Source organism: Lampetra fluviatilis, chromosome 38 (assembly GCF_964198595.1).
Source record: "Lampetra fluviatilis chromosome 38, kcLamFluv1.1, whole genome shotgun sequence".
In the NCBI taxonomy this organism is placed as follows: Eukaryota; Metazoa; Chordata; class Hyperoartia; order Petromyzontiformes; family Petromyzontidae; genus Lampetra; species Lampetra fluviatilis.
Genome location: NC_136312.1, coordinates 1,438,650 through 1,465,722, shown reverse-complemented (window position 1 = coordinate 1,465,722; position 27,073 = coordinate 1,438,650). Strand labels below are relative to the sequence as shown.

The following is a 27,073-nucleotide window of genomic DNA, read 5'->3' as shown; positions in this document are numbered from 1 at the left end:
ACCTTCAGTTTTGTCTCCTGCTTGATGCCAGTCCTTTCCCATACCGAGTCACGTAGATGCCCAAAGGCTGCACTGGCCTTGACAATCCTGATGTTAACTTCATCATCTATGTGCACAGCGCGAGACAGTGTACTACCAAGGTAAATAAACTTGTCAACGGCTGAAAGCTTTTGCCCATTCACAAAGATGGTTGGCTCAGTGTAGGGTTTCCCAGGAGCAGGTTGGTATAGGACTTCAGTCTTCTTTGTGCTGATTGTTAGGCAGAAGTTGTTACAAGCTGAGGAGAAGTGGTCCATACTGTCCTGTAAATCTTTATTTGAGCCAGCAGCCAGAGCACAGTCATCAGCAAACACAAGTTCTCGAACAGTGACTTCCTCCACTCTAGTTTTGGCTTGCATGCTCCGCAGATTGAATAGCCCACCGTCAAAACGGTAGATGAAGTTAATCCCAGTGTTGTGGTTCTGGAATGAGTCTTGCAGCATGGCAGAAAACACCATGCTGAAGAGCGTTGGCGCTAATACGCAGCCTTGCTTCACCCCGTTTGTGATTGGGAACGGATCAGAGAGTTCTTGCTGGTCTCTGACATGCGCACGATGCCAAATAACTTGTCTGGACACACATACTTGGCCATGATTTCCCATAGGCCCTCCCGGCTGACTGTGTAGAATGCTTTTGTTAGATCAACGAAAGCCATATATAGATCAACATTTTGTTCTTGGCATTTCTCCTGTAACTGCCGGGCAGTAAATACCATGTCAGTGGTTCCGCGGTCTTTTCTGAAACCACACTGACTCTCAGGTAGCAGAACCTGGTCTAGGTGGACAATTAGGCGGTTCAGAAGGATTCTTGCCAAGATTTTGCCAGCGATTGATAGTATAGAGATGCCTCTATGGTTGTCGCAGTCCTGCCGATTGCCTTTCCTCTTATATAGATTGAGTATAGTGGTATCCTTAAACTCCTTGGGAAGGGCTTCTAATTTCCACAGAGACTGGAAGAGGTCGGTCAGTTTCTCGACTAAGCGAGGCCCTCCAGCCTTATAGATTTCTGCTGGAATGGCATCGGACCCTGGAACTTTGCCTGATGAGAGGAGTGTTATGGCTTTGCTGGTTTCCTCAATGGATGGTAGAACAGCAAGGGACTGGTTTATTTCAACTTGAGGCAGTCTCGCAATTGCCTCCTCATTTATGCATGATGGCCGGTTGAGGACTGCGCTGTAGTGTTCGGCCCACCTTGCAAGTATTTTGTCCTTCTCTGTGAGGAGTGTTGTTCCATCTGCATTCAGGAAAGGTGAAGTTCCTGAGCGTTGCGGACCATAGACCTGCTTGAGCGCATCATAGAGGCACTTGGTGTTGTTACTGTCAGCGTAGGATTGAATCTCCTCAGCTTTTGCGCACAGCCAGGTGTCTTGCATGACTCTGAGTCTCTGCTGGACAATCCTGCGAATGTTGAGGAAGGCAGTTTTCTTTAAACTTGAGCTGCTGTCATTCAGATATGCTTTATGCAGGCGGTGTTTTTCGTCAAGGAGTGCTCGGATTTCTGCATCGTTCTCATCAAACCAATCTTGATGTGTACATAATGGAACACCAAGTGATTCAAGGGCTGTAGAATGCAGCACGGTCTTGAGAGCAGTCCAGTCTGCCTCAGCGTCTGTATGCTCGAAGCTTAGAGACTCCAGGTGATGGGCTAGAGCCTCAACAAAGGCCAGTCTGGTGTGTTCCTGTTGTAGGCGAGTGATGTTAAGACGCTTGCCACGTCTTTTTCCTTGTGGGCGTCTGGGAGGCTTAATCCGGATGTTAAGTTTGGAGATGATGAGACGATGGCCAGTCCAACATTCAGCACCACACATTGGCTTGGTCACGCTGACATCGTGCCGGTCGCTCCTCCTCATGATGACGTGAGCAATCAAGTGCCAGTGGTGTGAACGAGGATGCATCCATGAAGTTTTCTTGCGCTTTGGTAGTTGGAATATTGTGTTGGTGATGAGCAGGTCAAATTTAGAGCATGTTTCAGCAGTAGAAGACCATTGCTGTTACATTTTCCAATGCCATATGCACATATGACTCCATTCCAAGATTGATGGTCACTTCCAACTCTGGCGTTGAAATCACCAAGTATCAGGAGTTTGTCCGAGTTGGCTGTGGCAGCAATAATGACTTCTAGGTCATTATAAAACTTGGTTTTGATCTCGTCAGAGTTGGTCATCGTAGGGGCATAGGCACTGATGATGGTGGCCTCCTTTTTACCCAATAGGTGGAGCTGTAAGGTCATTAAACGGTCGTTTATCCCCTTGGGTTGGCTTGCCAGTTGGTTGACCAGGTGTTTTTTTACTGCAAAACCAACACCAGCATCACGTCTCTCCTCTTGGCCTCGTCCGCTCCAGAATAATGTGTAACCTGCACCCACTGCAGTCACCTGTCCAGTACTGGCCAGTCGGGTCTCACTAAGGGCAGCAACATCCACATTGTATCTGGCTAGCTCTCTGCACACGAGGGCGGTGCGTCCCTCAGGTCTTTTTGATCCAGATGTGTCCATCAAAGTGCGCACATTCCAGGCGCCAACAGTGAGTGGTATCACTTTGGTCTTTTTCATTTTATTTGTTTTTCTTTTTGTTTTTCGACCGCAAGTATGGGATCCCGCCAGCTGCGGTAGGCTGGCCAGGATGTTTTGAAGCAGGCAATGTTTAGGGTACCTTTTCTAACCCTTTCCTCACTACGGAGGTGAGCAGTGTGATCCTGAATAGGGCTTCTCAGTCACTCAGGGTGCTGCCGGACTTCACTGCTGCTTCGGTCCAGTGAGGGAACGACCAATATCCTGAGCCGCCTGCGTGCAGGTTTGCGGCTACAGCTTCCAGCATATCCGTGCCTGCTGCTTCGTCGCTCACCCATCGCCACAGGACTTGGATAATGATGATGGTAAAACGTGCCATGACTTGCGCAGAGAACTTGGATTTAAGTGAGGGTGATTTGCGCAGCTTCAACCTCACTCTCTCGACCAGCCGCATCTGTACCCAGTGGCAAGACGTAGTCAAGACGACTGGAGATGGTCCTGGTTGCAGTGGAAGGTCCAAAGACCCGTATTGGTGGAATTTCCTCCACCAGGGGTTCCACATGCTCTGGCTCAGACAAGCTGAGTTTTCCGGGTTAGTTAACCACCTCCCGGGGTTCGGCGTTGACAGCTGCTGACTGTACCGACTCACCAGGGATGTTGAGCTGGTGTGCGCCTACGGTAGCAGCTAGAGGGCCGGGCCAGATGGAACAAGCCTGAGGCACAACTAGCTGGTCAGACACACTATACACTACTATACACTATACTTTCTACTACACTATACACTACACTACTATACACTACACTTTCTACTACACTATACACTACACTATACACTACTATACACTACAATACGCAACTATACACTACACTTTCTACTACACTATACACTACTATACACTACTATACACTACACTTTCTGCTACATTATACACTACTATACACTACACTATACACTACTACACTTTACACGACACTACACAATAGTGCTATACTAGTAACGAATTGTCACGTTCTGTTTGCGTGACAACCCTTACTAGTTGGCTATGTTGGGTGGTTGTGGGTTTAACGACACAACATTTATATATTTACTTGATCTAACCCAAAAATACCTTTATAATGGATGATATTGGTCGCGAAAGCCCTGCGTGTGAAACTCAATAAATAAATGTGATAAATCTAGTTGCTTGATCAAATATTAAATAAATATTTATTCCGAAATAAATCAACTATCGAGCGAAGCAATGGACACGCACACGCACGTGGGTGGGTGGGTGGGGGGGTGGGAGGGGGAGGTTCGCGTACTTCAAGAGCTCGACGACGAGGCAATTGTGTCCGCGGAATTGGAACGTGTCCAGGACCCGAATGACTCCGTAGCGCTCATCGCTGGCCTTGCCCTGCAGCTCCTTGGCCACCTCCAACTCCGTCCTCTGGCGGGCCGCTGTCGAGGAGCTGCGCAGCGGGAAGGCCACGAAATCAACGGTGACTCTGTGTGGGTGACTCTGTGGGGTCTCTGTGGGTGTCTCTGTGGGGGTCTCTATGGGTGTCTCTGTGGGTGTCTCTGTGGGGGTCTCTGTGGGGTCTCTGTGGGTGTCTCTGTGGGTTACTCTGCTGGTCTTTGTGGGTCTCTGGGTCTGGGTGTTTCTGTGGGCCTCTGTGGGTCTCTAAGGGTCTGAGTTCCTCCGTGGGTCTCTAAGGGTCTGGGTGTCTCTGTGGGTCTCTATGGGTCTTTGTGGGTCTGTATGGGCCTGTTAGTTTATAGTTAGCAATAGTTGTATGGCAGTTAATATTTTGTTAGTTAACTTTCGTTCATAGCAGTAGCCTTATGGCAGGTTATTATTTCGTGAGTTCGTTCATAGTTAGTAAGTTTTATGTCAGTTAGTCTGTTACTTTATAATTAGCAGCAGTTTTATGGCAGTAAGATATTGTTAGTTTATAGTTAGCAGCAGTATTATGTCAGTTAATATTTTGTTAGTTCATATTTAGCAGCAGGTTTATGTCAGTATTTTGATAGTTTATTGTTAGCAGAAGTCTTACGGCAGTTAGTATTTTGTCAGCGAGTCCATAGTTAGTGGCAGTTTCACGGCGGTGCCTCCAATCATTTGATGATTATTTTCCGAGAGAGCGGGCCACCGCGGAAGGCCCTCCGACTCACGACAAGGGCAGCGACAGCATCTTGACGGCCACGAGCAGTTTGGTTTTGTGGTCGAGGCACTGCAGCACCAGGCCCTGGCCTCCCTCGCCGATCATCTTCTGCACCTCATAGCGGTAGTGGAGCTGTTCCTTGCGGACCTAGGAGGCGGAGGCCGGTAGTCAGAGTCGTCGCAATCAGAGCGTCAAACGTTCGGTAGTTGCAGCAGTAGTCGGGGCTTCCACGACTGCCATTATCAGCTACGGAGGTTTCTTTTTGCTTGGGTGTTAGATCGTGGAAATGTATAAATGTTTCGTTAAACTGCCGAATGCTTGACTTAAAGCTTTCGTGACTGCAGGAATTCATATTCTTGGATCTTTTGGTAAAGTCACGAATATAGGTTCAAAGATAATAAAAAAAAAAAATAACGGACAACTACGACGTTTCGATCGCAACGCAAGCGGTCGTCTTTCTGTTATTTTTTATTATTTTCTTTGAACCTATCTACGTGACTTTACCGAAAGACCCAAGAATACCGAATGCCGTTAAAACTTGGGGGTGGTTGTTCGCCTTTTTGCGTTTATTCATCTAACACTGGGTAGTGAGACGCTGGTGGTGAGACACTGGTGGTGAGACACTGGTGGTGAGACACTGGTGGTGAGACACAGGATTTGGGACACTAGTAGTGAGACACTGGTGGTGAGACACTGGTGGTGAGACGCTGGTGGTGAGACACTGGTGGTGAGACACTGGTAGTGAGACACTCGGTAGTGAGACACTGGGTAGTGAGACACTGGTTGTGACACACTGGTGGTGAGACACTGGTTGTGAGACACAGGTTGTGAGACACATGTTTTGGGACACAGCTTTTGGGACACTGGGTAGTGAGACACTGGTGGTGAGACACAAGTTGTGAGACACTGGTAGTGAGACACTGGTAGTGAGACACTGGGTAGTGAGACACTGGTGGTGAAACACTGGTGGTGAGACACTGGGCAGTGAGCCACTGGTATTGAGACTAGGCCCTAAAGAAGGCTGCTCTCTCTGGTGTAGACCAATCAGTTTCAAAGGCAATGCCACACATTATCAGAGCATGTTTTTGTCTGCATGTTAACCACAAGTATGTGTTTTATGTCCAGAAAGGCTACAGCCTATTGCTACGCTGTTAAAGGCCCCACCACTGAGCTGCTATGGAGCGACCTGGCCATAACAAATCATTGCTCAACGAAGTGGGGCCTCATCATTATCACCGTGTGAAAATTTACAGCAGAAGCAGCCAATTGCTCTTAATGTGTGTTGACGTTGTTTCTAAATGTGGAAGGAGAAAAAACGGAGGACCCGGAGAAAAATCCACGCAACCACGGGGAGAGAAAGACGCAAACTCCAAATATACAGCAGGCGTCAGGGTCGGTATCGAACCCACGACCTCCTGTATACCAGGGGAGGGAGTTAACATCTCCTGGCCACCACGGCCGACGTCGTGAGTGGATTAGCCAAAGTTTCCTACATACGGTGCGAAATAACTTGAACACTTTCACAGAGACCCACAGACACCCGGACCAATAAAGACCCAAACATATCCTTAGACACCCACAGAGACCCCCAGAAACCCGTAACACAAAACCCTAACTGACTGTCTGTGTCTGATGGTGGTGGCAGGTTTAACGATTACACATTTATACTCATACCTTCTAACCCAACAAAAACCTCTGTGGGTGTCTAATGGTGTCTCTTTGGGTGCCTTTGTGGGTCTCAATGGGAGTGGGTCTCTATGGGTGTCTCTGTGGGTCTCTGTGGGTGTCTCTTTGGGTCTCCATGGGTGTCACTGTGAGCCTCACAGGGATGTAGTTGTTGTTATCGTCGTCGTAGCTGTCGTTGTTGTTGCCGCCCCGGGGTTTGCCGACCTTGTCCACAGTGAAGAACCATACTTGTTTCATGGCCTCCAGCTCCAGCTTTTGGCGATGACTTAGCTGAGGCCCAAAGAGATCCAGGATCGCTGCACACGTGACAACAACAACGACATCTTAGACTTTTAACTATTTCTGTTTTGTTTACATGCCAAGTAAGACCCCCGCTAGAGCTATATCGTCATCGTCGTAATTATCATCACGTGGAGACTCATCACTCCACTCAGACCCACAGAAACCCATACTGGTATCGAACCATAGAGAACCACACTCATATAGATCCATAGACCCACAGAGATCCATGCTCATATCGTACCATAACGACCCATAGAGACCCATACTAAAACTAAACTATATATTTTTATTTTGGCAGGTAAGGCCCCACCGAAGTGGCTGTGATCTTCATCACGTGGAAATATATAGCGGCAGCCAAATACTGTATACCCACGTAACATGGCTGCCATGGCATCCCTCGTGCAACATGGCCACCATGACAACCCACATGCAATATGGCTGCCATGACATCCCGCATGCAACATGGCCATCAGAACATCCCTCATTCAACATGGCCGTAATAAAGTCCCCCATGTAACATGGCTGCAGTGACATCCCCCATGCAACATGGCCGCAATCAAGTCCCCCTTGCAACATGGCCGCAGTGACATCCCTCATGCAATATGGGTGCCGTGACATCCCCCATGCAACATGGCCACCATGACAACCCCCATGCAACATGGCCACCATGACAACCCCCATGCAACATGGCCGCTGTAATATCCCCAATGCAGCATGATCATCATGACCATCATGACATCCTTCATTAAACATGGCCGCCCTAAAAACCCCCATGCATCATTGCAGCCATGAAATCTCGCATGTAACATGGCCATAGTGACGTCCCCCTTGCAGCATGGCCGTAGTGAAGTACCCCATGCAACATTGCTGCCGTGACATCCCCCATGCAAAATGGCCACAATGAAGTCTCCCATGCAACAAGACTGCAATAAAGTCCCCTAAGCAACATGGCCACCGTGAAGTCCCCCATGAAAAATGGCGGTAGTGACTTGCCCCCATTCACCGTGGCCACTTTTGCTCACTGCTGTTCCTCACCTCGAGGTGATTTACTGCGGATAAGGCCGGTGCCGGCTGCGGACAACGCACTCCACGTGTTGCCAGAGACTGCCTCCCTCCTTCTTGCTCCAGCTTGGCTCGTCTACATGCACATACACACATAAAAACAATATTGGAGTAGGCTCCTCTACACACACACTTCAAATAAACAGTAGATGTCACGGTCGGGGTCGAACCCACGACCTCCTGGAAACCAAGTGAGGTTGTTAATATCTCGCCATTGTGGTGCCACAGAGTACTGTACAGGCATCACAAACACTCACTACATCTCGCAGAGGATCGTTCTGCCGTTCGGTTTGCAAGTGCGAGTTGTAAGTCGATGTTAAACAAATATATATTTCATGGAAGCTCGTTCGTAGTGTGGGTGGTGTTTGTAAGTGTGGGTGGTGTTCGTAGTGTGGGTGGTGTTCGTAAGTGAGGGTGTTGTTCGTAAGTGAGGGTGTTGTTCGTAAGTGAAGGTGGTGTTCGAAAGTATGGGTGGTGTTCATAAGTGCTATTGGTGTTCGTAAGTGCTGGTAGTGTTAGTAAGTGCTGGTGGTGTTCGTAAGTGAGGGTGGTGTTAGTAAGTGTGGGTGGTGTTCGGAAGTCGAGCGTAGGGGCCTATGCATACCTCCATGGTGTTGATACTCAGAGTGGCTTCTCTCACGCAGCAGTTCCCAAGGTCTCTGTGTGGAAAGCTGTGGGTGGGTGCGGGGGGTGGAGATGGTGGAGAGAGTCACAGCACGAACTCACATCCTCACCACTTTCCCATATCCCCCAACCAGGAACCCACCATTCTAACCACGAACCCCCATCCTCACCACAAACTCACAACACGGACTCACATCCTCACCACGAACTCACAACACGGACACACATCCTCACCACCAACTCACAACATGGTCTCACATCCTCACCACAAACTCACATGAACTCACATCCGCACCACAAACCCAACCTCACTAATAACCCACAACACGGACCCACACACTTACCACGCACCCACAACACGAACCATACACTCACCACACATCCACATCCTCACCACAAACTCACATGGACTCACATCCTCACCACAGACCCAATCTCACCAATAACACACAAGACGGACCCACACACTCACCACGAACCCACAACACGGACCCACACACTCACCACGAACCCACAACACGGACCCACACACTCACCACGAACCCACAACATGGACCCACACACTTACCAGGCACCCACATCTTCACCACGGATCCACACACTGACCACGAACTCACAACAGGGATCCACACACTCACCACGAACCCACACACTCCCCACGAACCCACAACACGGACCCACACACTCATCACGAACCCACAACACGGACCCACACACGCACCATGAACCCACAACATGGACCCACACACTCACCATGCACCCACATCCTCACCACTGACCCACACACTCACCACGAACCCACAACACGTACCCACACACTCACCACGAACCCACAACATGGACCCACACACTCACCACGCACCCACATCCTCACCCCGGACCCACACACTCACCACGAACCCACAACACGGAACCACACACTCGCCACAAACCCACAACAGGGACCCACACACTCACCATGAGTCCACAAAACTCACCTCGTCAAAAGTTTCGCTCGGATGGCTTCAGCAGAAGTTGTTCGAAAGGCGACGATGATGAAGCTGAAGCAGCTGAAGTTTAAGAAGCTGCCGTCTCCTTCACGCCCGTCTCGAACACTGAGGAAGCACGTGGTGATTGCGACGTCACCGGTGATGTCACAGCGCGAGGGACGTGACCACGCCCCCTTTAGCCACGCCCTCCGAGTGACGTGCCAATGCGCGACCACGCCCCCGGAAGCTGCCCCCCGCCCCTCCTCTTTGGGCGACCTCCACCCCCAGCTTTTACTTCCGCTTCCGGTCGAGGCGAATGGCGGCGATGGCGGGAAAAATCTGAACCCTGTCTGGGCTTCCTCGTGGTCGACTCAGCCTGAAGATGCCGACACGGGGCTCTGTGTGAGGTGAGTCTGTGGGTCTCTGTGTGGTGAGTTTGTGGGTCTCTGTGTGGTGAGTCTTTGGGTCTCTGTGTGGTCATCGTGTGGACATTCTGATTACCACCATAGGAATGTGGAATTTCCACCACCGGCTAGGGACCACGAACGGAGATGAGCAGAGTTCAGTGAGGCTTTGAAAGTGGAGAAACGGTGACTTTGAAGTCTAAGTTTGGCATAGCTGCCGTCTTTACTGTCGCCTGCTTAACTCTTATTGCTGAGATGAAGAGTGGGGAAATCAGCTCGTGGTTTTTAAAACAATTGTGCCTGTACAATTATTCCATTCATATCATACGTGCCTTTCTCTACTCGTGCATATGGGGCATTAGAATAACACCACGGGTGAATACTTTTGGCACGAATGCTGTTGCATGAGTTTACTACGAAACATAAATGAGGAATGATATTAAGCAGACCGAATTTATCATCATTCTTACAGTTTCTATTATTTACTCAAGTGAAAACAATTAAACATACAAAATGGTAAGCATAAACAACTATCAAAGCAATGCATCTATCGCATATACAGTATGTGCGTCAATAGATGTGAGCTTATTGAAATGCCATGTATTTTTTCCGGAAGAATTTGGAAAAATGTAATCTGTAACACGGATATGACAAGTCACGCAAAGCATAAAATAGATATACTGTTGATAATCATCACACACTGTTGCTGTAACAACAGTCATAGTTTCATTGCAACTCACGGCCACTTGAAAATTAACCAATATGAATTGCCATGCATGCACTTTTTTTAACCGCAATTCGTAGACAATCGTTCCTTCCTTTGTCTCTACAACATACATCTTTCGTACCGGCGCTCATAGTGGCAAGTCGTATACAAATTCATACATTTGTTAACATTATTCACCCTTGGAGTGTGCACGACCATCATGCACAGTTTTAACAACACGGTTGCCAAAGACCAGCGACACGCATTGTTGTTTTCAGAGATCTAGGAGCCAGCTGCTTTGATGTTTATGAGTTTAACATTTTACGTTGTGGCAATGAGAACCACTGTCACATCTGATGGCTCTTCCAACATGGTTCCCGTCCAAAACGTGTGCTCGGCGTTTACATCATTCTCCACACAGCTATGTACATGACGAGAAACTTAATTTGTCTAGACGCGAGTCATCCTGTCAATCACAGCAGTATTTTGTCGTACATAGGGCTCGTCCTAAACAGGAGGGACGTGTGAACGATGGTGTCGAAAATCGAATATGTATAAACTTTGACCTAGGTAACAAAATGCGACTGAATATGTTCATGGACAATCAGTATGTTCTAAACTGTCTTCTCATTACGATATTTTTTTATTCAGTTGCAAATTCGGAAGAAAAAAAGATTTAACGTGAAGAAAAATCTGATTGCCGTGTTGGGTAGTTTTTGCGAAGTCTTGAGGTCTGGTTGGGGGGGGGGGCATACCAAAATAATTGTCCAATTCACTGCTGATTGAATGCTTCCCCACAACATGTTTGTCATGGTTGTTGTTTGACTAGGCCAGGGGTCGGCAACCTACCGCTCCGGAGCCGCATGCGGCTCTTTACGGGCTGCTTCTTGACGATATGTACGTATGTACAGTATGTACTCAGATGCATTGCGGCTCTTGAAATACTGAATTTTGTACCGAATTGGAAAGAAATGGCTCTTCTTGTTATTTTGGTTGCCGATCCCTGGACTAGGCCCTCACTACACTGGTCATTGCAGGTTGATGAAGGGGAGCCAAGGCTGGCTCAAGTGTCGCCGCATTGCGAATGTTAAACCTCGGGCCGGGTATAAAACGTGTTCCGTCACATGGGCTATGAAGAGCAACTCTTCGAGGTTCAGTTGTATGTGAATGCACTGTGCCACCATTCCACTTTATTGTAAATCGGAAAATTTCCAGAGACAAACACTGGTATCGCTGTAATACTCCACTCGGAGTGTGCGATTTTTGCAAAATATACGACTGTTGTGTTGTGGAATAATGAATCGGTGGTTGTCCTGTGGAAAGTCTCTATGGAATTACCACTAATGGAGATGGGTGACGCCCCAGTGCTCGCATGAACATGGGGACATTTTCTTAGCTTGATTGTCGTATAATAGCCGTGAAATAATTACTAAACTTTTTTGTTATTTACCAGGGAAGGCCCACTAAGCTATAAAGCTCTTTTTTTGGAAGAGATCTGGCCACGAATGATAGCAAAAACGAAGTGAGCCAAATACTCCGAACAAATGTTTATATTCTAAATGTGGAGGGAAAAACCGGGGGATCCAGAGAAAAATCCACGCGACCATGGGGAGAACATGCAAACTCCAAATATGCTGATGTCAGGGTCGAGATCGAATCCACGACTTCCTGTATACCAGGCGAGGTAGTTAATATTTCGCTACCGTGGTAACTGTAGTACAAGGTAAAGGTACAGCCCCTGCAATTGCTTATTTGTGCCACTGCTGGTGAAAGGGCCTCTGCTAGAAATAACTCTAGAGTGCTATTCTAGAGGGTATTTTTTGGTGAACTCTTCCAAGCTTGCAAGACGCCTTGGAATAGGTGGGAGTAATCTTCTTGGTTTTTTCGGTAAAGTCACGTAGAATGGAAATAATAAAATAAAACATAATAAAATAATTCTCACGACGTTTCAGCCACAACGCAAGCAGCCGTCCTCAGGTGAAGAACAGGTCTGTCGAGAAGACAGAGTCTGAATGAAACACACCAGGCTTGGAGCGTCTATTTAAGCTGGGTTGGAGGGGGAAGAGCGCCTTGACAAAATAATTTGCATATCGAGGAATTTAGCATATTTATGGGAAATGCAGATATGGGATTAGTACTACTTGTAAAATGCGTAGGAGGTGGGCGGGGGGTTTAAAGTCATATTATGCCCATGCATTATGCAGGATTAGCAGCATCAAAGGGAGGGGATGCGGTAGCATTAACAAAGGGAAGGAATGTTAATAGTATGTAGCTGCAGTAACTAAACCACCACGTAAACAACTAAAGTATAAACTACATAGTATCATCAGTATACTAAATATACTCTCCAATAAGCTGAGCTACTAACAGTAAGTAATACATTACAATTCTATGTCGCAAAAAATATAATATGCTTCCAGCTAAACTTTATTCTCTTACATCACACGGGCTTACCCTGTACTATATACTGCCATAGACAAACCCAACATTAAATTAAATACTGTATTACTATACACCACCCAATACCTTATACATTGTAATATTACACTATGTATTATTCTACCCACCCTACTGTATATCACACTGCTGTATATTCACTGTACAATTACGATACTATATATTACTTTATACATTGTATTAAACATTACAATGTTATACTATTTATTATTATACAATCCGCTATACACTATACCATTGACCGTCGCGTGAAAGATACTAAGAGGAAGCAACGAAATATGTCAATGGGAGAGTGGTGGTTGGAGACTTGCAGCGGAGCAAATAATCCATTCCTTGCGGAGAATACAAGATATATAGTCAATGCCAGTGAGTGGACTGCGGTCTGAAAGTCACCGTAAACGTGAACACAATCAGTTAAGATCCGAAATGGTTTATTACGTCCTTCCAATGATTGCTGAGCCAGAATCCATCTTCTTGGTTCAAATTGTCTCTTGTCTTTATATATGTGGATCGCCTCATGAACGAATCTCTCATGGTAGCCAGATGGCTTGCAGATAACCTCTGTCTTGGAGAAGTCAATATCATGTGAGCCCACTGAATTGTAACGGTGATCTGCCACGGCTGAGGTGTTTGTCCTACCGTGTTTCAAGTCTGCTTTATGTTCACGGATGCGGTCCGAGACATGTAGTTTGGTTTCTCCAATGTAACTGCTACCACAGAGGCAACTTAGTTTGTAGACGCCAGGGTACTGTATGTCTGGAACCACATCTTTTACAGACGGGACCAGATCACGGATTTTATGTACTGTGTTGAATCGGACCTGGATCTTGTGTTTTATCAGGATTTTGGAGATCTTTTTGACCCCAGCAATGTAGGGTAAGGTGATGGTTTTGAAAGGCTCCTCAACAGGATCCTTCTTGATGGTTGGAGTGATGGCTTTGCTGATTGTGTAGTCGGAGTAACCATTAGCCTTAAGAGCTTGACGTACGTGTTTGAGTTCACTGGCAATGTGTTCCTGGTCGGAGATGCATTGGGCTCTATGGTATAGAGTCTTGATGAGTGAATTCTGGGATGGATGGTGGTGGGAATCCGGTTTTAGGTAAGCATCTGTATGGGTGGCTTTCCTGTAGACAGAGTGGCTCATTGAACCATCAGGTCTCCTTTTAATTAGGACATCCAAAAAGGGTAGCTTGCCATCTTTTTCGACTTCCATGGTGAATCTGATGGCTGGGTGTATGGAAGGTCGGGCGTAGAGTGGCAGTCTGGATGGCGTCAGTCTCAAATTTCTCCATGAAAACGTTGGCTACAACCGGAGATAGGGGGGAGCCCATTGGGGTGCCCTCAGTTTGTTTGTAGAAAGTTCCATTCCAGGTGAAGTATGTATTTGTTAAGCAGTGTCTCACCAGGGGGGGTACCCCAGTATTCAGTCCTTGATGAACCAAGTCTTCAATGACTGTGATGGTGTCAGGTACAGGAACTTTGGTGAATAAGGAAACCACATCAAAACTAACAAGCAGGTCGTCTGGGGACGGAAATTCCCTTGATTGTCGATACCAGGTCAGTAGAGTTTAGTTCCGCAGAGGTGGTTTTTCCAGTGAAAGGCCGCAGGATTTCAGACAAAAAACGAGCCAGTTTGTAGGTGGGGGAGTTGATAGTAGAGACAATGGGACGAAGAGGTGTATCTTCTTTATGTATCTTTGGCAAGCCATATAATCTTGGTGGCCTGGCTGCAGAAGGTTTCAACGAGAACTGTTTGGTTTGATAAATTAATGCGGTTGAATCAGAAATGATTTTGTTGGTTTTAATGTAACCTTCCGCTCGTAGAAAAACAACCCCCACAAAACATCCTTTACATCATTCTGAAATTTAGTAGAGCACAATTATTGCCGCACGGTATTGTTATTATTACGTAATTAGTGCTCGTGAAGCCTTCTTCGCCGGCTGCCACGCCACTCTGTTGCACAAGCGGCACTAAGTCTCGCGTGGCTGCGCCATGCTCGTGGCAAAGTGTTCGGTTTTTGGGTACCGCGTGTGCGCGCTCAAGAGTTCGCCGGGCGATGACAACCCCTGCTCCCCCTACTCAACACTTAGAGAGGGCGATCTCGTGCACAGACATGGGTAAACAAACAACGAAAACCATGGGGCACATTTGGAAAATCATTTGTTTATTGCTGGTATGACCAGTGTAGGTCACCAGTGAAAAATACATGCTTAGCTAAATGGCCGTTACCCAAAATAACTGCCTGACTGACTATATAGTTGGTGCACATTTGCATCTGGATTAAGGTCAGACTAAACCTAACCCAAGAGCATGATCTGGAATTCTAAAGGGAATAATTGCACCACTCTCTGACCAAGCAGAAACAGTTGGCACTGGCAGTTTGATGATCATACCTTGTCAGACTGCACTCATAGAGGTTTTTTTACTGCTCCTGACATCTTTATGGCAATCTATGTTGATGGGGTGCTATTATAGGCCCTCCTGAAAATCCACAATTATGCCACAGTCTGTCTACCTGTTGTAGGGGGGGGGGCGGGAGTGCGTATCAGACTCACCATGGTACCAAGGTATATGCGGGTACGTCCGATATGTGAACGTCTGTTGAACACAACGTTTACCAGCACCGTACGCACGGATTGGTTACGAGATACAAGATTAAAGCGCAGACTCCTTTAAATGTTGCAAGTGTGCTTTACGTACGTTTAACTTCTTTCCCACCGTACATAGCCAACCGTGTTAATCGGAGGAGGTGCAGGGGCAGGACAACAAACTAAACGCAGAAGGCAATTCTGAAAGAATGAGTCGTTCTACAGAAATGCGCCTGGGCAGTGTGCGAATGTCCACGAGATGAAGAAACACCGCGTGAAAAGGTCGGATTTTGGAACATCGATAGAAATAAGTAATATTTAAAAACACTTTTTTAAAAACACGCTTTAATGAAATGTACCGTACTAGTAATGGCAGAACTTTACGATCTTGATTTTTGATTATAGTGTGCTGATTTTTAAGGTGCATTGAAAAATGTATATTCTGCTACTGATACTCCTGCTGTTGTGGAGTGACTCATGCAGCCAACTATAGCTGCAAAGTTTGGTCGTACATGTTACGTGTATCGTTTATTGTTAAATTTGAATCACAGTTCCTATGATCACTGTTACATTGTTTTTATAGCTTTATTTTGGTGATTTTTAAAACGTTTTGTTTAGCCATGTTTGTTTGTTGTAGTACAGAGTTAGCCCGATAACTTTAATCTACATTGTCTTATGGTTGTTATTGTTTGACTTGCATCCCACTGGGATTTTTGCACACAGCATTGAAATCCGGTGTTTATTCTGGAAGACTTTGCTGTTTTATCCAGGATTTTTCTGTTGTGATGTTTCTCGCTTTTTTTTGCGGTTGCACCCGAGTCAAGAGCCGCATGGCTCACAGGGTTATAAAACAACACATTCCTGCGGAGGGAGCTGGTAGGAACGTTGGGTTGCTCGGTCAATGGCCAGGGTCAACGGCGGCGTGGTGTATTCCGCAAATATGGCCGACTGTGAGGGCGGGCACAAGCCGGCGTGAGTAGGTTAAACGTTGAGTTTTATAAGGGCACCACGGGGTGACCAGCCCCTCCCCACCCAGCCCCACCCTCCCCATCCAGCCCCTCCCCAACCTCCCCACCCAGCCCCTCCCTACCCTCCCCTCCCCACCCAGGCCCTCCCTGCACGACGGACAGACATAATAATCCCCTGTGGGCTGGTGTAACCAGGAGGTTCCTACCAGTATTAATGAAACTGAAACAAGGACTGTTGGATAAGTAACTTGGCAAGCCCTGATATGTTGCTGTTACTGTCATTGTTTAGACCCCAAGCGAGTCAGCATTTAACACATGCATAACAAACCTGTTTAAATCTCTTAGAATATGAATAACATGTCTACAATGATTTTGTTCTGATTGCTGGCACAATTGTGCCCTACATTACATGTATTGAATGTTATTCAACATTGGGGAGGAGTCTGCCTTCATGTTCAGACACTCGCTGCTAGGCCTGGCAAGGTAAGGTAAAAGTTAAAAGGTAAAAACAACGAGCCTATTTTTACCCTACCTTTTACCTTACCAAAATACAATCACTCTACCCTACCTTTTACCCTTTAGCAGGTAAGGTAAAAGGTAAAAAGCAACGAGCCTACCTTTTACCCTTACCCCATATAAATTACCCAATTACAGGGTAATCACTAGGGAACTACACATGAACAAGGTTTATTACGTTAAATGCTGGGTAGAGCGCTTTATTCATATAGAATACTCTCGAAGATTCCAATTTTACACGCTTGTTGGTGTTGTCATTGTTGTTGTTGACGTTGTCGTATCCTCAAATCTTGTAACAAAATTTTTACCCACTTCCTAATGTGGTATCGACTGCACACTTTGTATACTTATGTCATACTGATGACAACACTATATTCTATCATAAAATCCTTTTTTATATGTTATGTTTCGGCTTGGGTCTAATTGTCCACGGTCAACTGACGTTGGCTGTAAATCACCACGGTCCCTTACGTTGTGGCAAGCTTCGGGGCCACTTCCTGGAGTCGTGGAGTTCTTCCATTACTAATACATTTCATAAAAGTGTGTTTTTAAGAAAGTTTTTTTAAAATATTACTTATTAAATGGAGGCCACGGACTGCGCCACTGAGCTTTTAGCGGTAAACTAGGTACTGTATTTACCGGGTAATACTTCGCGCTACCTTTACCCTACCGGGTAATTCTTCCGAGCTACCTTTACCCTACCTTTTACCTTACCCCTTGGCATGTCGACATCTTTACCTTTACCCTTTTACCCGGTAAAAAGGGTAAATTACCTTACCTTGCCGAGGCCTACTCGCTGCTGCCATAGTTTTCTCCAATCTGAAGGCACAGCCACATGGATGGTATCTCTGACATCAAATGACCTGCGAAGTCATGCTCGGCTTATAACAAATAATTTAAGTATGGTCATATGACCCTAATGACGCACAAGGCATGGGGGGGGGCCTTTATCAAGCATTCGATTAATATAAATGGCCTGTACATTAACATGCATGTCTGGATTAGAGGTTAAATATCATTAAGTCTGGCGATGATGTTTAATGCAGGTGGAATAAACATGTTCATGTGGATGAATGAGTGATCGGACGCATGCATGTGTAATGCGAGCAAGAATAGGGTGGTTGCTGGCCTCCGCGCCACTCACACGGCCCGGAGTGTTGGGGGGCGGAGCCTGGTCGACGGAGCGTGTGGGAGGAGCCACTGCTCACCTCGGCTCCAATGGGAGACGGGGTGAGCGGGGGCGGAGACGGGGGCAGTACGGGAAGGAGGAGTCAGGGTCACGTGAGGGGGAGGATATAAGGAGAGAGCCGGAAGAGATCAAGAGGTTGGAAGAGAGTGAGAATAGGGAGGAAGCCACGCTGGGCAGTGGCGGAGAAGTGGCGCCATTTGCCACGTGGACGGAGACCTACGCGCACCGTAGGCCAGCGGTGTGCGTGGGGGTGCCGGGACTAGCAGAGTGTGGAGGGGCTAGCAGAGTGTGCGGAGCACACGTAGCTAGCGAGTGGCTAGCAGGGTGTGCGGGGGCACACGGACCAGCGGTGTGGCTGGCGGCGTATGCAGGAGGGGCACACGGAGGAAGAAGAGCGGCCGCGGTGTGGGCGAGGGCCACACGGAGCGTGCGCGGGCGCACGGCAGAGGCGGCGCGGGTCCGGACGAGGACGAGCGGGGTATGAGACAAGAACCCAAATAAAGGATGAACGGTGACCTACATCGCCTGACCGAGTCCTTTATTACACGTGATTGGGAAAACGAGCGAGTGAGTGGCTTGTAAAGCAACAGGCACGAAATGTATTGAATTGGTACAGTGAGTGGTCAAATATGTAATAATTGAGAGGATGAGTAAGTCAAAAGGTTGCAAAATCTGAGCGTTGTTCCAACCTCCCCAGGCCATCCAACTTCAAACAGAATCTACTCCTTCCCAACAACATGGACAGCCAAATCAAGTGGGCTGAGATCTTGGATGACTGAGGGTAAGTCCCAGATACCTGCATCACATTGCTTATATGCAGAGAAGGAGGCTCCTTGATCAATTACTTTTAGTAGACATGGCTTGGTGGTGATGGGAAGACGTAATGATCGAGTGTGGCTGAGAGGATGGGTTCAGATCTGAGTTTCAGCCATTTTTGTTTAAACTGGGGTCTCAAGCTAAACATGACTTGTAAAGTTTTACTGCCATGTGATCAATATTTATCAATAGCAGGTCCTGTTGTGTGGTAAGAGGCAATTACAGCGATCTTAAAATTAGTTCTGTGAAACTCCACGTCCTTCGTTCTATAATTCATTACTCGTCGTTTGAATTAATTTTTTGTTCTTTGTAGGCCGGGAGTCGTCGTGCCAGTCGACCACGTGAGGGGACATGGATGAGGTGGACCCTTTCCCAGGCCAAAGTTGCTACAAGCATCACTCCCCAAAGGTGGTGGGGTCTGTGGGGGCCAAACACACAACATTTTCTCCAAAACTAGCACACCATCACACCAAAATATCACTACACCATCTCTCCACATTACCTTTCTCAAGACACCACACCACCACGGCCAATTAAATGCACCATCATAGAGCCTCATCGTGTCTCTACAGTGAGGGAGAAAAGTATTTGATCCCCTGCTGATTTTGTGCGTTTGCCCACTGACAAATGATCAGTCTATAATTTTAATGGTAGGTTTATTTGAAGAGTAAGACAGAATAACAACAAAAATCCAGAAAAACGCATGTCAAAAATTGTATAAATTGATTTGCATTTTAATGAGGGAAATAAGTATTTGACCCCCTCTCAATCAGAAAGATTTCTGGCTCCCAGGTGTCTTTTATACAGGTAACGAGCTGAGATTAGGAGCACACTCTTAAAGGGAGTGCTCCTAATCTCAGCTTGTTACCTGTATAAAAGACACCTGTTCACAGAAGCAATCAATCAGATTCCAAACTCTCCACCATGTCCAAGACCAAAGAGCTCCCCAAGGATGTCAGGGACAAGATTGTAGACCTATACAAGGCTGGAATGGGCTACAAGACCATCGCCAAGCAGCTTGGTGAGAAGGTGACAACAGTTGGTGCGATTTTTCGCAAATGGAAGAAACACAAACGAACTGTCAATCTCCCTCGGCCTGGGGCTCCATGCAAGATTTCACCTCGTGGAGTTGCAATGATCATGAGAACGGTGAGGAATCAGCCCAGAACTACACGGGAGGATCTTGTCAATGATCTCAAGGCAGCTGGGACCATAGTCACCAAGAAAACAGTTGGTAACACACTACGCCATGAAGGACTGAAATCCTGCAGCGCCCGCAAGGTCCCCCTGCTCAAGAAAGCACATATACATGCCCGTCTGAAGTTTGCCAATGAACATATGAATGATTCAGAGGACAACTGGGTGAAAGTATTGTGGTCAGATGAGACCAAAATGGAGCTGTTTGGCATCAACTCAACTCGCCGTGTTTGGATGAGGAATGCTGCCTATGACCGCAAGAACACCATCCCCACTGTCAAACATGGAGGTGGAAACATGCTTTGGGGGTGTTTTTCTGCTAAGGGGACAGGACAACTTCACCGCATCAAAGGGACGATGGAAGGGATCATGTACCGTCAAATCTTGGGTGAGAACCTCCTTCCCTCAGCCAGGGCATTGAAAATGGGTCATGGATGGGTATTCCAACATGACAATGACCCAAAACACACGGCCAAGGCAACAAAGGAGTGGCTCAAGAAGAAGCACATTAAGGTCCTGGAGTGGCCTAGCCAGTCTTCAGACCTTAATCCCATAGAAAATCTGGAGGGAGCTGAAGGTTCGAGTTGCCAAACGTCAGCATCGAAACCTTAATGACTTGGAGAAGATCTGCAAAGAGGAGTGGAACAAAATCCCTCCTGAGATGTGTGCAAACCTGGTGGCCAACTACAAGAAACGTCCGACCTCTGTGATTGCCAACAAGGGTTTTGCCACCAAGTACTAAGTCATGTTTTGCAGAGGGGTCAAATACTTATTTCCCAAATTAAAATGCAAATCAATTCATAACATTTTTGACATTAGTTTTTCTGGATTTTGTTGTTCTGTCTCTCACTGTTCAAATAAAACTACCATTAAAATTATAGACTGATCATTTCTTTGCCAGTGGGCAAACGTACAAAATCAGCAGGGGATAAAATACTTTTTTCCCTCACTGTATACCATCACAAGACACCATCTCTCGAGAACATTCCACTACTTGACCTCTCCAAATAACACCATCTCTCCACCATCCCACTCATGCAAGCACTTGAAGTGGTAATTTATTACCAATGACAGAATTATATAAATCAGTCACATTAATTGTCTGTTAGTTGATTTAGAAGTTTCCATTCCAGTTGCCCATTATGGGCACTACATGGGCACTACAGTGGAGCATTCTGTGGAAACTATTGCAGTGATGATTGTTGACAACAATTGCTATGAAATCTTCGCAGTCGATCACAGCCTTAAGTGCATGTATGGGGGTTGTGAGGATGTAACATGTATTTTGATTCTGTAGGGGTTTGGATATTTAGGGGTTAGGGCTACACGTACAATGTGATAAAAGTATTGATGGATAAGGTGTTATGTTAACATCAGATGATAGTGTATATTCATGTGTGTGCTAAGCAAGCTTGAATGAGTGAATGTGGATGTCTGCATCTGTACATAGATGTGTGAGTATGCATTTGTGTTTATGTGCACGTCTTATGTTTGCGTGCCTGTGGGTATGAATTTTTAACACAGAGGCTTTCGCGACCAGTATTATTCATAATAAACGTTTTTGTGTTAGATCACGTTATTTATAAATGTGTCGTAACCTTCCACCACCCGACACGGCCAATCAGTAAAAAAGTGTCGCGTTGACAAATAGACAAATAGTTCACTACTTTAGACCACCGGTGTGTTGAAGAGTGAATCCACAACATTTCCAGTTTTTTTTTGTAAATGTTGTGGTTTCACGCTTCAACACACCGGTGGGCTAAAGTAGTGAACTATTTGTCTTTTGTCAATGTGACACTTTTTTGATGATTGGCCGTGTCGGGTGGTGGAAGGTTACGACACATTTATAAATAACGCGATCTAACACAAAAACGTTGATTATGAGGGTATGAATTTGTGTTTGCATGTGCATGTCTGAATATTCCTGTGGTCATCTTTACTTGAACAGAGGATATTTGGGGAGGTGAAGGAGGAGAAGGACCTTGGCACGGAGAAACGCTTCGTGGTAGAGGAGCACCTCTTTGAGATGCAGCGCCTTGCCAGGGTGGAGTGCCGCACAGAGGAGAAGTGCCTCAGAGACGATCTCCACCAGCAGCGCCTCATTAAAGTGAAGTGCTTCACGGATGAGAAGCGTCTTGTTCTCCCCGTGGCCGCGTGGATTTTTCTCTGGGTCCTTCGGTTTTTCCCTCCACATTCAGAAACATGTGTTTGAGTATTTGGCTGCTATAAATTTCTGCGTAACAAGCCACTTCATGGGTATTTCATTTGTGGCCAGGTCGCGTCTGGAAAAGAGCTGCATAGCAGTGGGCCTTACCTGCTAAAATAAAAATAGATTAGTTTTGTTAGTTTATTTTGTGCCACAGAGGGGGGGGGGGATGTCCATTCAAATGGTCGAGATGTGATGTAAGGCGCTTGTGACTTCCCAAAAATATTATTTATTTATGGCAGTTTTTTCATATCTACACATGCACAACGACACGCCACTTTCTCCATCTGCCTGACTTGGTATTTTCTTTTTTTTTACTTAAATAAATGTTAATTTCGTTTTGTGTACACGTGTATGTTTGTGTACACCGTTTGGGGAGCGGTGGTACAGCAGTTAACGCTCTACGAACTCAGCCATCTGAGTACGTGGTGTGGTGTGTATAACATCGCAAACCTGGGGAGACAAAGGCAGCCAGACGTGGGGCTGGCCACCCACCCACTTCTGTGCCATGCCGGCCATCATAGGTGCTACCCGCTAACAGCAATTGCCCCAGCAATCTGTTAACGGCGATACGGGGTACTTTTGTCTTTTTGTGCAATTGTGTGCGTCTGTGCGACGCATGCGAAGATGTGCATGTTTGTGTTTGATAAATGTACATCCGCAATGTGTGTGTGACGCGTATGATGCGCGTGTGTGACGAGGGTTGGAACAGCAATTCACGCACTGCCCTATCCACACGGCGACCTCTCCTCAACGCCTCGAGCCTCGGCGGAGAGCGCCGCGAGTTGACTCCAACTCCGGGTTTTCAGGGACAAACACCCCACCCCACCGCCCCTCCCCCCAGGCCCGCAGTGTTGGGGGGGGGAGAAGTTGCCCCCCCCCTCAATCCACGCTCAGGAACTTTCGCTTCTTCGCCGTGTTCATGTACAGTCGCCAGGGCCACTCCACCTCGGCGGTGGCCGCGTTGTCCAACGTGCCCAGTTTAATCTCATAGACTGCGCGACACACGAAGGAAAAGATCCCCCCCATGTAGCCTTTAAGACCGTGTGGGAAAAGCGCTGTTCGCTTATTAGCACGTAGGAAAGCCACCACGGCACACGAAGGGGTGGGTGTGGGTGGCCAGCATTACGCCCGGTCACCTTTAAATTTACACATCGCATCGGGGGTGGGGGAATGCGGGTCAGGTCACGGCACAGCGAATGCGACCAGAGCAGCGACCCCACCGACTCAAGTTCCGACCCGCTCTCCAAGTCACTTGTGGGCTGCGCGGCCCGACGCTAGACTCTTACATTCAAGCCCATCATCCTCCCTGGGGTCGACCACTTCGTAGGGAAGTCCACAAGGATTTTCCACCGCCTCCGCAGGGGTGTAAAGTGGAGACGAGCTGGAACATGTCAAGCAGACTTACACTTCATCTTGAATCACGGTCCCACCTCCTTCAACTCGATGTCCTTGCCGTCGCGCTTGTAGACGTGGTGCCTGTTGGGAGGGGGGGGGCACAGAAGTCACAGGAGGGGTCGCGGCAAGTCACACGGACGGTGCTGGACTCTCATTACGCGTCCTAGCAGACGTTTGTCAGTTAGAGGCCAACGCCCGCCCTGTTAAAAACTGCGGATGCATAAACAAATTAACAACATTACGCGCCGTCAGCTCAGAGATGGCGTTAAATAAAAACTCTGTGCCCATGCTCGAAAACTCAAGTAAAACGAAACTATTTTTATTTTACCACTGAGCTATGTAGCTCTTCACATAAAAATGTATAGCTGCCAAATACTCTAAATTCAAGTTTTTAAAAGTGGAGGGAAAAACCCGGAGGGCCCAGAGAAAAATCCATGCGACCAGGAGGAGAACATGCAAACTCCGAATATACAGGCGTCAGGGTCGGGATCGAACCTATGACCTTCTGTATACCTGGCGAAGTCGTCAACATCTCACCACCGTGGCATGCCGGCGAAAATTTACAGTTTGTAAAACAACCCGCAAATGACCTAGTTGGGTCAAATCACATTGCAACATCAAAATAGTTTAGTTTCACATATGTGCATTGTCGGGGTCTGCACTCAAGGCCACCAGGGCCCCCAAGTGGCTCGCGGTGGGCCTTGCAATGAAGAACGCTGCGGCAGACCCATCGGCGACGGACAGCGGATGACGACGACGACCAAGACGTTGCGAGGAGGCGCGGCGGCAGCGCACCTGAACGAGATGTAGTCGTCGTCTTTGGCGAGCGTGATGATGCGCCGGCTGTCCTCCTTGGGCACAGGGAACAGGTACCGGAGGTTATTCGACACCTGCTCTCGCCACGAGAGACGGGGTAAAACACGCCGAGGGTAACTATCGGGCGCGCGCGTGCGGAGATTCCTCGTCCTTCCCCCCCACCGGCACCTCCGATTAGCACGGTCTGTCTACGTACGGTGCGAAAGAAGTTCAACATACATACATGAGTATGGGTCTCTGTGGTTCTATATGAGTCTGGATTTCTGTGGGTCTCTTCCTTCCGATATTAGGAACACACTGGGAGCTATGCGCTTTTAAATCTAGAGTGGAAACTAATTTCTTTAGAAATGCTTGTTGTGTTTAGTTTGTTGTCCTTCCTCTGCACCTCCAATTAGCCAGGTTGGCTATGTACGGTGTGAAAAAAGTTCAACATACGTACATGCCACGTCGGGTTGGTCTCCCGGGCACATTAAACTCGCAATAATTTAGCGCTGCCGTGGCGAGATGTTAACTACCTCGCCTGGTATACAGGAGCCGTGGGTGCGATCCTGAACCTGATGCCTGCTGTATATTTGGAGTTTGCATGTTCTCCCCATGGTCGAGTGGATTTTTCTCCAGAATGAAACATTTGAAATCTCCAACCAGATCTAGACTAACGGATGCACACTTGCATCACTTGTTACGACTAGCAGTGACAAATATGGAACCGGACATTGACCATCTCATTAGCCAAAAGCAGGCCCATAGTTCCCATTGAAATGCTGGCAAGTTGTTGATTTAACTTGACTTGTTCTTCATTTTAAATATTGTATTTGTTCCCGTTTTGTTTCTTCACTTCAAAATAAGATATATTCAGTGTGCATAGGAATTTGTTCATAGTTTTTTTTAACTATAGTCCGGCCCTCCAACGGTCTGAGGGACAGTGAACTGGCCCCCTGTTTAAAAAGTTTGAGGCCCCCTGTTTAAAAAGTTTGAGGACCCCTGCCTTAGACAGACGGACGGATGAAGCTGATGAATAAAACGCTTTAGACCTTCGTTGGCAAGGGGGTGGGGGCGGGCACACAGCACCTGGCCCAAAAGTCTGCTCACCCTTTCCGGTTCTGAGACATCTACAAGTTGCCGGGTGGTAGGTGTCATGTTCACCGCTGAATTTCGGTACGAGCGAGCAGCTCAGCGTTAATTTTATTTATAGAGGCGTAGCGCTGCTGTTTTTAAAAGAAGTTGCCCTCACCGCAGAGAACCGTAGTGACACGACCGGTACTCTATGGAACAAAACTGCCACACGCCCTCCCGCATGGCCTTATGGAGCCTCGGTATGTCTTCAGGTCAGAAGACGTACTTGAGTTTTTCTTACGGTTCCGTTTCGACGACGTATATGTACATCATCGAAATGAGAAAGGGTTATAGGCTATACGAGGGATCTTCGTGTTTGGGGGGGGGGGGGGGGAGAAAGATGTGGGTGAGACTGGCACAGTGCCCGCACGTACCCTCTTTCCGAGTCCCGACGTGAAGTTGTGCATCACGAGGTGCGGGAACGCCTCGGACATCGTGCCCACGTCCGGGATGTCGTGCCGCATCACCAGGCTCGAGAGCGTGAAGTACGCCGTGGGGCCCAGCGGCAGGTGGCACATCACCATCCCGTCTGTGGCATCGTACCACGTGTCACATGGACAGCACGCCGGAGAGTTTGACACACCACGTGCGTCACAGATAGCGTACTGGAGTTAGACACACTGCCATTCCATCTGCGGCATCATACCACACCACACCGCACACACAGTTAAGACATCGCAATCCCCCGTCTGCAGCGTCATACTACACGCCGCACATCGTACACACAGTTAAATACACCGCCATCCCCCGTCTGTTGCACCGCATCACACCGGGGAGTGGCAGCAGAGTGGCTATCTCATTACACTACGAATCCGGTGACCCGAGTTCGATTTCCGGTGTGTCCAAGCATCGACAGTGGGGAGACAAAGGGGGCCAGATGCGGTAATGACCACACCACCCAACTCGCCGTGTGCCGTGCCAGCCTTCGTAGGTCACTAGACAAACAGCACTTGTCCTAACAGCCTGTTAAAGGCTACACGGGAGAGCTTTGTCTACTGCGGTGCGTGCGCGTGCCTGGCATACCGCGGTGCTCATGCAGGACAATGAAGTCGGTGACGGCGTTAGCGCGGCACGCCCGCACCAGCGCCTCCAGCTTGTGGCTTCAGCGGTTCATCCGCTGAGCATTCGGCAGGATCAGCTTCATCTCCTGTGGTGGTGGTGGGAGTGTGGTGGTGGTGGTGTGGTAACATGACACCAAGCGGTCACTCGCCGAGTCCGCTCGTCCCACCGGCGTCCGTCCCGGCCACGCTGCCTTTGTCCCCCCACCTCCCCGCCCCCCAATGCATCAGACTCAGGTTGTGTTGTTTGTTTTTTCCATTGTGTAGGGTTGTTACGGGAGGGCTGTAGGTGCATGGGATCCAACGGGGAATAAACACAGTGGGCGGAG

The 27,073-nt window shown here is 47.7% G+C and overlaps 1 pseudogene; it reads right to left on the bottom strand.

Annotated features, from left to right (window-relative positions):
• Positions 1 to 23,241: 23,241 nt before the first annotated feature.
• On the bottom strand, positions 23,242 to 26,830 carry LOC144945707 (U3 small nucleolar ribonucleoprotein IMP4-like; annotated as a pseudogene).
• Positions 26,831 to 27,073: the final 243 nt, after the last annotated feature.